Genomic DNA, 8,845 nt, shown 5'->3' on the forward strand with positions numbered 1-8,845 from the left:
TTCATTTTCTTCAACTTAATGATTTCGAGAACTGCCCCCCCACCGGCCCGGTTAATTCAGACAGCAGTTTGGTGGTTGTTGAGACGGATAATGTACCGGAGAGACGGAGCAAAGGTCAGTGATTGAGGTGAGCGCTCGCCGCTAAAGTGAGGAAGACAGATTAAACCGCTTTTGTTTGGCTCACGTGAGATCTATGAGCTTCGATTTAGAAACATTAACAGTTATTTAAGTGCACGGGATGAGGAATAAATCCAGCACATTCACCCTCGGGACCCTCCGCGAACAGAACACGGATAATAATGCTCTTATATAACCTTTAATAAAACTGCCGGAAGGATGAGTTGATGCTCAATGAAGTGTGTCCGATGGCATGTGCTGCTCTTACGGCCACCTTGTGTCACTTCAGCGTGTATGTAGAGGTGTGTGTGTGTGTGTGTGTGTATGACCTGCTGAAAAACTCATGCTTTTATTCTTATTTTACAAAAATTACACGTTGCATATGTTTTGTGTGTTTTGTAAGCCTGGGGAAGGTTGATTGAACAATTTGATTGATTGCTAAAACTATTTTGTAATGGAGGTTTGAGTATTGTGTGGAATTTATGCATTTTGAAACATTTAGAAATGTATTTTGAATTATTAGATTTTTACCAAAAAATTGTTTTTGATTTAAACAAATATGGCTGCCATGAGGCAATTTCCTTTTTATGCAGTTGACTCCCCTGAAAGTCTTATAATTTGTCTTACATGCTACAGTAAAGTTTGCTATTTAAGAAGTACAGTAGTGCAGATACAGTATATGAGATATAATGTCAATGCAGCATCTTCCAGCTGTGTGTGTGTGTGTGTGTGTGTGTGTGTGTGTGTGTGTGTGTGTGTGGGTGTGTGGTTCCAAGAAGAAAGGACATGGCAAACCTCATCCAAGTAATTACACACAATTCATTCTGATCATCTCATGCAAAAATCAGCATTTACATGAGGTCAATTAAAAATGCAACACTCACACACACACACACACACTCAAGTCAGAAACAGCAGCATATGAAGATGAATGGTTTATTGCACACAGTGAGTGTGTTTGCTCGCACTGACAGAGCTGTCTGTGCTGTGATATTTTAGTTATTTTCCATAACCTTTTTGAATAATGGGAAATGCCAGAATCTCACATGTATGCGATTCTTCACGAGCTGTTAATGATTCTGAGGGTGATGAATGAGACTCATTACTGTAATCTCACGAGCTGCTGCTTTATCTATCTATCTATCTATCTATCTATCTATCTATCTATCTATCTATCTATCTATCTATCTATCTATCTATCTATCTATCTGTCTGTCTGTCTGTCTGTCTGTCTGTCTGTCTGTCTGTCTGTCTGTCTGTCTGTCTGTCTGTCTGTCTGTCTGTCTGTCTGTCTGTCTGTCTGTCTGTCTGTCTGTCGCTATCTATCTAGATTCAAGATTTAAATAGTATGGAAGCTTGTTTCCGCCACTGAATAATAAATAAATAATAATAATTGTGACTTTTTATCTCACAATTCTGACTTTTTTTCTCACAATTGCGATAGGCCTATATCAAGTCAGAATTGTGACTTTTTCTCACAATTGCGATAGGCCTATATCAAGTCAGAATTGTGACTTTTTCTCACAATTGCGATAGGCCTATATCAAGTCAGAATTGTGACTTTTTCTCACAATTGCGAGATATAAAGTCGCAATTCTGAGAAATAAAGTCGCAATTGGGAGATATAAAGTCAGAATTGTGAGATATAAACTATTCTGAGGTAAAAAAAAAAAAAAAGTCCGTCTTTTTTTCCTTAGAATATGACTTTATATCTCACAATTCTGAGAAAATATGTCAGAATTGAGAGATATAAACTCGCAATTATGTGTTATAAAGTCAGAATTACGTGATATAAAGTCGCAATTGCGAGAAAAAAAGTCAGAATTCTGACTTTATAAGACGCAATTGCGACTTTATTTCACGCAATTCTGACTTTACATCTCGCAATAGCCTACTGACTTTATTTCTCAGAATTGCGAGATATAAAGTCAGAATTGCGTGTTATAAAGTCAGAATTGCGAGATATAAAGTCGCAATTATCTTTTAAAATGTTTTATTTTGTGGCGGAAACAAGCTTCCATAAAATAGCTTCATTGTCATGGTGAAAGAAATCTTTTTATTGCCAAAGCATTAATAACACTTTACAATAAAAATACATAAATAAATGATTAATAATAAAATAATAATGTCCGTCTGTCTATCCGTCCATCCCTATATATATATATATATATATATATATATATATATATATATATATATATATATATATATAATTGTATAAATAGGGGCTTTACATTTAATACATTGTTAGTAAAGGTCCAAAACGTGTGTTTGTGTATTAGGTTTTCTAGTGATCTATTCTGTCAGTCCATCACAGTTGCATCTGCTTCAGTTCTCTCTCTCTCTCTCTCTCTCTCTCTCTCTCTCTCTCTCTCTCTCTCTCTCTCTCTCTCTCTCTCTCTCTCTCTCTCTCTCTCTCTCTCTCTCTCTCTCTCTCTCTCTCTCTCTCTCTCTCTCTATAAATATCCCTGTCTTCTCCTCTCAGAAAACCTGATTCCCATTGATTTAGTGACCTATATACACATTACCAGTCTCTCTGTCTCTCTCTTCCACATCCTCCATTCGCTTCAGTGGTCATCCTTCTGTCTCTTTCTTTATAGCTTATTTCTCTTCTGCCTTCACTTATGCCAACTGCTCTTTCTCTCAGTGTGGATGAGTTGGAGATGGGCTAATAATATATCATCAGGGTAAATTCTTAGAGAATATATATGAAGTCTCTCACGTTCTTGATGCTTAAAGGAACAAAGTAAAAATGTGGTCACTGTAAATATAGACATAACTGTATATTTTTTTTATATAGTCTGTTAAAGGTGAAGTAAGCGAGGAGGGGCCTGTGTTGCATAGTGTGTTGTGAATTTGGGGGCGGGGCTATCAAGATAGGGGCGTGGTCATTTTGGGTAGGGGCGTGTTTGTTTTGGCGATTTCAAATATCAACAGTTTCTCAGAAATCGCTAACTGCACCTTTAAAAATAAGCCAATGAAGTGTAATTTATGGAAAGAGCTCAAAATCTTTTAGTGTTTCACATATAGTAGCTTACAAGTTTAGTACGCACAGTCAAATAAAATAAAATAATTATAGAAACTTTATTTTTTAGGTAAGCTTTCCCTTTAAGAGTTCGTAGTCGCGGGTTGTGTAATATTGTTTCATACTTCAGGCTCCCTCTGGTATCAAAGCCACTCACCCTATCTAAACTTAGCAGTGATGTTCTCTTTGTGTTTACCCAGAGTGCACTTATAGTAAATGTATATAGACTCTTATAGACTCGCTGTCTGAGGTCAGGCATATATGACCCGAGCGAACAGCAGTGAATGAGATCTGTAGTAAACAATGGCGCGGTCGATAAGAAACCTAACCCTCAAACTACATTGAATTTCACTATGGACACACACAGACTGTCTTTTGTGTTTGTTTGTGTGTGTGTGTGTGTGTGTGTGTGTGTGTGTGTGTGTGTGTGTGTGTGTGTCCCGTGTCCGATTAAATTTCCCGTCTGGTTTCCCCTGGAAAACTAAAGACGGAAAAGAAAATCGAAATCTTGTATAAATCGCATTAAAGCTGTTTTTCCCCAGTCACCGAGTAGAGAAGCAAACTCTGGGGAGTTTTTGTGAAAAATGAATGCGTGTTTTGGACTAGTGACCCTCAGTCCTGGATATGATTAAAAGTTGCAGTGCTCGTGTCTTACAGAATCACATAATTCATATTTTCAAAACTGTGGCGTTTCCACAGAAAGAAAATGATTTAGATCAGCTGCACCACAGCGACACCCAGCGGCCATGATGCGAACTGCACACACTAAACGACCTTGAGAAAACACGATTCTAAGTGCTTGAACGCTGGGAAATGAAACAATAACAACAAAAAAATACTAAAACAAATTCTTAAAATACATACGCCTTTAATATTCACAGTTTTACTCTTTTGGTATAAAAGTAACACTTTTCTCGGCCACATATATGACTGGAATCTCATTGTAAACATTTATTATCAGTTCATTTTTTCACAGTTTAAGTGTAAAATGTTTTATTGTATGACTAGTTAATGGACTAAATTGGTTAGACATTCATAAGTTTTTTAACTGCAAAGTGTTGATAACTTTTCAGCTTTTATAACTCCATAAAAATGATTGCATCGTTCAGACAGAACCATTACAGGCACAAAATACGGTTATGAACAAATTCATTTTATTGAACAACAATCTGTGACAAGGAATTCAACATGATCAGCGTGTTTCTGCAACAGTGACTAAAACAACAGGCATATTTCAGTCTCACACATGTGACTGTTTGTGTATCACTCACGACACTCACTCGACCTCAACACACAGATTGACGCTCTTCCAGAAGGGCCACATTGTGCATTTTTTTGTGTATGTAGTTAAAGTGCGTTATTGCACTTTTCCTCGCAGAGGAGGAAAGCAAAGGCGTTGTGGAGGAAGGAGGATCTACAGTATCTATAACTACAGCTCAACAGCAGCACGATTGAACCACGTGGAGAATACGGGTGAAACTCATGAAAAATTTTTCCGTCATATTTCACCCCAAAAAATTCATAAATACAGTTAAAAATTAGAAAATTAGAATATTTAAAACTTTTTTAAATGCAAAAAAAGACTGTACTACAGTAATTGTTGTGAAATGTCACAAAGCTTTATTTTCTTTTGCATTGTGACATTATTTTCATGAAAGTTACTGTAATACAGTTTTTTATATATTTATTATTATTATTATTATTTTAAATAAAGAAAATTAAGACTTTAATAGGAACCTTAAATATTTTCTGCATTGTGACGTTGTTTTCATGAAAGTTACTGTAATACAGTATTTTGTTGTTTTATTATTATTATTTTCATAAAGAAAATTAACACTTTTTGTGACATTAATTAAATGGAAGTTACTGTAATACAGCATTTTTTGCTTAATTTTTATTAAAATAACGTAAAAATACCCCAAAACTTAAAATGTTTACTTAATATTACTATTATTAAAAAAATGTAAAGGTTCCTTAATATATCATATATAATTTTTTTTTTTAGAGATGAAATATGACCAATAAATCTTTTCATGAGATTCAGCCGTTGTTGTGTATTTTGATTATTTCTTAATTATTGCATAAATATGTGCTGGTCCTTCTATATATACACTCTTCATTATATGAAGAGCGAAATTACAAATATCTAACATCTAATTTACTACTAAATAAGACTGAATACTATCAATTTACATGGATTATACGATTCAAAGATACATTCTCTGGTTTGTCGAAACAAACAGGCGATACGTTGTTTATAATATATTGAATATTGTACGATATCTAAGGGCCGTGTGAGTATTGCGCTTGTGCCGGATCAGTTTTTGTGCTTGGATTGTAAAATCATCAGTGCTATTTTTGGTGTTTTTTACCACCTGCTGTCTAATTCCTTCAAGAACAACGAAAGGAAGAAGGACAGATGGTGAAAACGAGGGAGAGAGAGTGAATAACACACTTTAGTGATACAAAAACGACGATAAAGAAACGCACGACCCCTCACACGACACACGACAGCTCACAAACACAATGAGTTCAAGTTCACAGCTGATGAAACATGACGGAAATCAGAGGTACGGTTAACAAAAAATAAGACTAAATCATCATCATCATGACACGTAATTAAAAATCAAAGCAAAACAACAGAAAATAATCATCACAATAATGAAAATAATCACAGATCTTAAGATACGTCATAGCTTTTGGAATGTCTAGGAAAAAACACGCTCACAAAACAAGGTCATTAAGGTCATCAAATCAGGCATAAAACTTCCTTCCATTTGCATTCGTTTCAACAATTAACGATATGTGAGGTAACCGGTCTACAGGAATATGCGTGTGTTGACCTTGTAAACTCCAACCTATGACCATTAAACAATAAATAAGGGCATCTGAACAGTTTTAAAATGGCATAAAGTCTCATTGTCACCGAGACTAGACATGTTTACTTGTTAGACAGCACCATAAAACCCTCTGGACCTCAAGCGAATTATGATTTAGCGTCATATTAATTAGTGATATTCTAGAGAGTTTGTTTGGGGTCGGTAAGATTTATGAAAGAAGTCTCCTCTGCTCACCAAGGCTGCATTTATTTGATCAAAAATACAGTAAAAACAGTGATATAATATTACAATTTAAAATAATTGCTTTCTTTTTGAATATGTTTTAAAATGTAATTTATTCCTGTGATCAAAGCTGAATTTTCAGCATCATTACTCCAGTCTTAAGTGTCACATGATCATTGTGTTCATACAAGTAACTCGCATTATGTAATCAGATTACTTTTTAATGTAGCGAGTAAAGTAATGAATGGCTATATAAATGTACACATTAATACTTAAGTTACTTTTTTTTAATGTGATGCATGTTACTTTTCAGTTTAATTAAATTGCTTAAACATTCTTTAAACTACATATAACCCGTAATGTTAAGAGATGTTTTGTATGGCATACATACGTAGCTATCAGTCAGGATTTATATTCTCAACGGTCAGAATATAATATGAGCCAGATTTACAAAACAGGGCAAATTAACGTAATTAACGAGCGAAATTCCAATCTATCAAGAGCAGCGCAAACTAGCGTCTGGTTGAAGACATGATGTTTTTAGGCGGTAAATAATGGCGCAAACACCAGTAAATTGACTAGCGCAAACCTTAGTAAATCACCTTGCGTGATTGATTTAAATATTCCAAATAAATTTTGCGTCTGAAAGGGAAACACTTACTGTACAAATGCATATGCAATAAAAATAAACGTGTTCACGCTAATTTATCAGTCGTTTTTTAACACCAAAAGAGGATTAGTAGTAAGCTGTTAGTAAATCTGGTCCTATGTGTGTTTTTCAAAGGAAATGAAGGTTTATGTTATAAGCTGTGTTATTGAATGCATAAACATATGCAAAAAAAAAACAAAAAACACATGCAAAGCCTGTAAGAGCGCGAGACTCAGCCAGATGAGTAATTTAATGGATTACTTTCTATAAAAAGTAACTAAGTAACGATATTAGTTACTTTTTAGGGTGTAACGTGATATTATAATGCATAAACATTCCCCTTTTTTTGGTGAAACTGTCAGGATTCAACATTATAAATGCCAGATGAGTAATGTAACGGATTACTTTCCATAAAAAGTAACTAAGTAACGATATTAGTTACTTTTTAGGGTGTGACGCGATATTAGTCACGTTACATTACATGTAACACGACTAATACATAGTACTAATAGATAAGCGATATTAGATACATTACTCATTAGATATATACAGATGAGTAATGTAACGGATTACTTTCCATAAAAAGTAACTAAGTAACTATATTAGTTACTTTTTAGGGTGTAACGCGATATTGTAATGCATAAACATTCCCCTTTTTTTGGTGAAACTGTCAGGATTCAACATTATAAATGCCAGATGAGTAATGTAACGGATTACTTTCCATAAAAAGTAACTAAGTAACTATGTTAGTTACTTTTTAGGGTGTAACGCGATATTGTAATGCATAAACATTCCCCTTTTTTTTGGTGAAACTGTCAGGATTCAACATTATAAATGCCAGATGAGTAATGTAACGGATTACTTTCCATAAAAAGTAACTAAGTAACTATATTAGTTACTTTTTAGGGTGTAACGCGATATTGTAATGCATAAATATTCCCCTTTTTTTGGTGAAACTGTCAGGATTCAACATTATAAATGTCTTTAGTGTCACTTTTGATCTATTTAATGCATCCATCGCTGAGTAGAAGTATTAATTTCTTTCAAAGTAAGAAATCTTACTGACCCCGAACTTTTGAATGCTAGTGTACATTCAGTTGCAGGACGATATTAACCGGACGAGTTTAGGAAATCAGTGTGCTAATGCTAAAACTGGGAAAGGAGACAGAGGTATTATCGGCAGGGATTTGTTCAGGAGTCGTTTGGCAGTGTGAAACGGACTCGATTGTTTGTCAGCGTGAGCTCTTCACACACACACACACACACAGCAAGCTTTATCTCGCTCTAGCCGACGGCGGGGATTGTGAGCGAGAACGTTGTGGTTTTGACTCTCCACAATGGGCTGCAAATAAGAAATAAAAGCAAACATTAAACGAGAACTACAACCTGAAACCGTTTCGGGTTTTCGTTTGGTTGATTTGCAAGTGCACGCGTGAACTAAAAGCTCACGATTCCAACACTGATACATCGCAAGGTCCGGCTCAAATGGTGTAAACTGGCATATTAATAACTCTTCCAGATGCCAAAAACATAAACAGAAGGATCGGGGAGGTGTGCAAATAAGCCATCGTATACAAAAACAATAATCATAACATCATCTGCATGTGTGCAGTACACAGTAATCAACAATGATCACACAAACAATCAGACACTGATAAAACTATCCATACAAATATATAGTGAGATATACTATAAGTGTGTTTACATCTATATAATCAGGATTATCAATAAATATGACTTCAATCCAAAGTCTGGAACGTCACTCCGTGAGTGTGTGCTTCTCGGATTCTCCGCAAAACTGGAATGACTATTGAAATTCCACGATCCAGGCAGACAAATGCATTAATATTCATAATTATTTAGCCCCGCCCCCCATCATAGATTCACTTACAATCAATATGCACGTTACTTTGGCATCAGCATGTTGTTATTCTTTCTCAAATCTGATCCGACAGAAATGAAGCTAAAAATCTAGGGGTTGTGAACTTTTTG

The sequence above is a fragment of the Scardinius erythrophthalmus genome, assembly GCF_964197995.2.
Source record: "Scardinius erythrophthalmus genome assembly, chromosome: 24".
In the NCBI taxonomy this organism is placed as follows: domain Eukaryota; kingdom Metazoa; phylum Chordata; class Actinopteri; order Cypriniformes; family Leuciscidae; genus Scardinius; species Scardinius erythrophthalmus.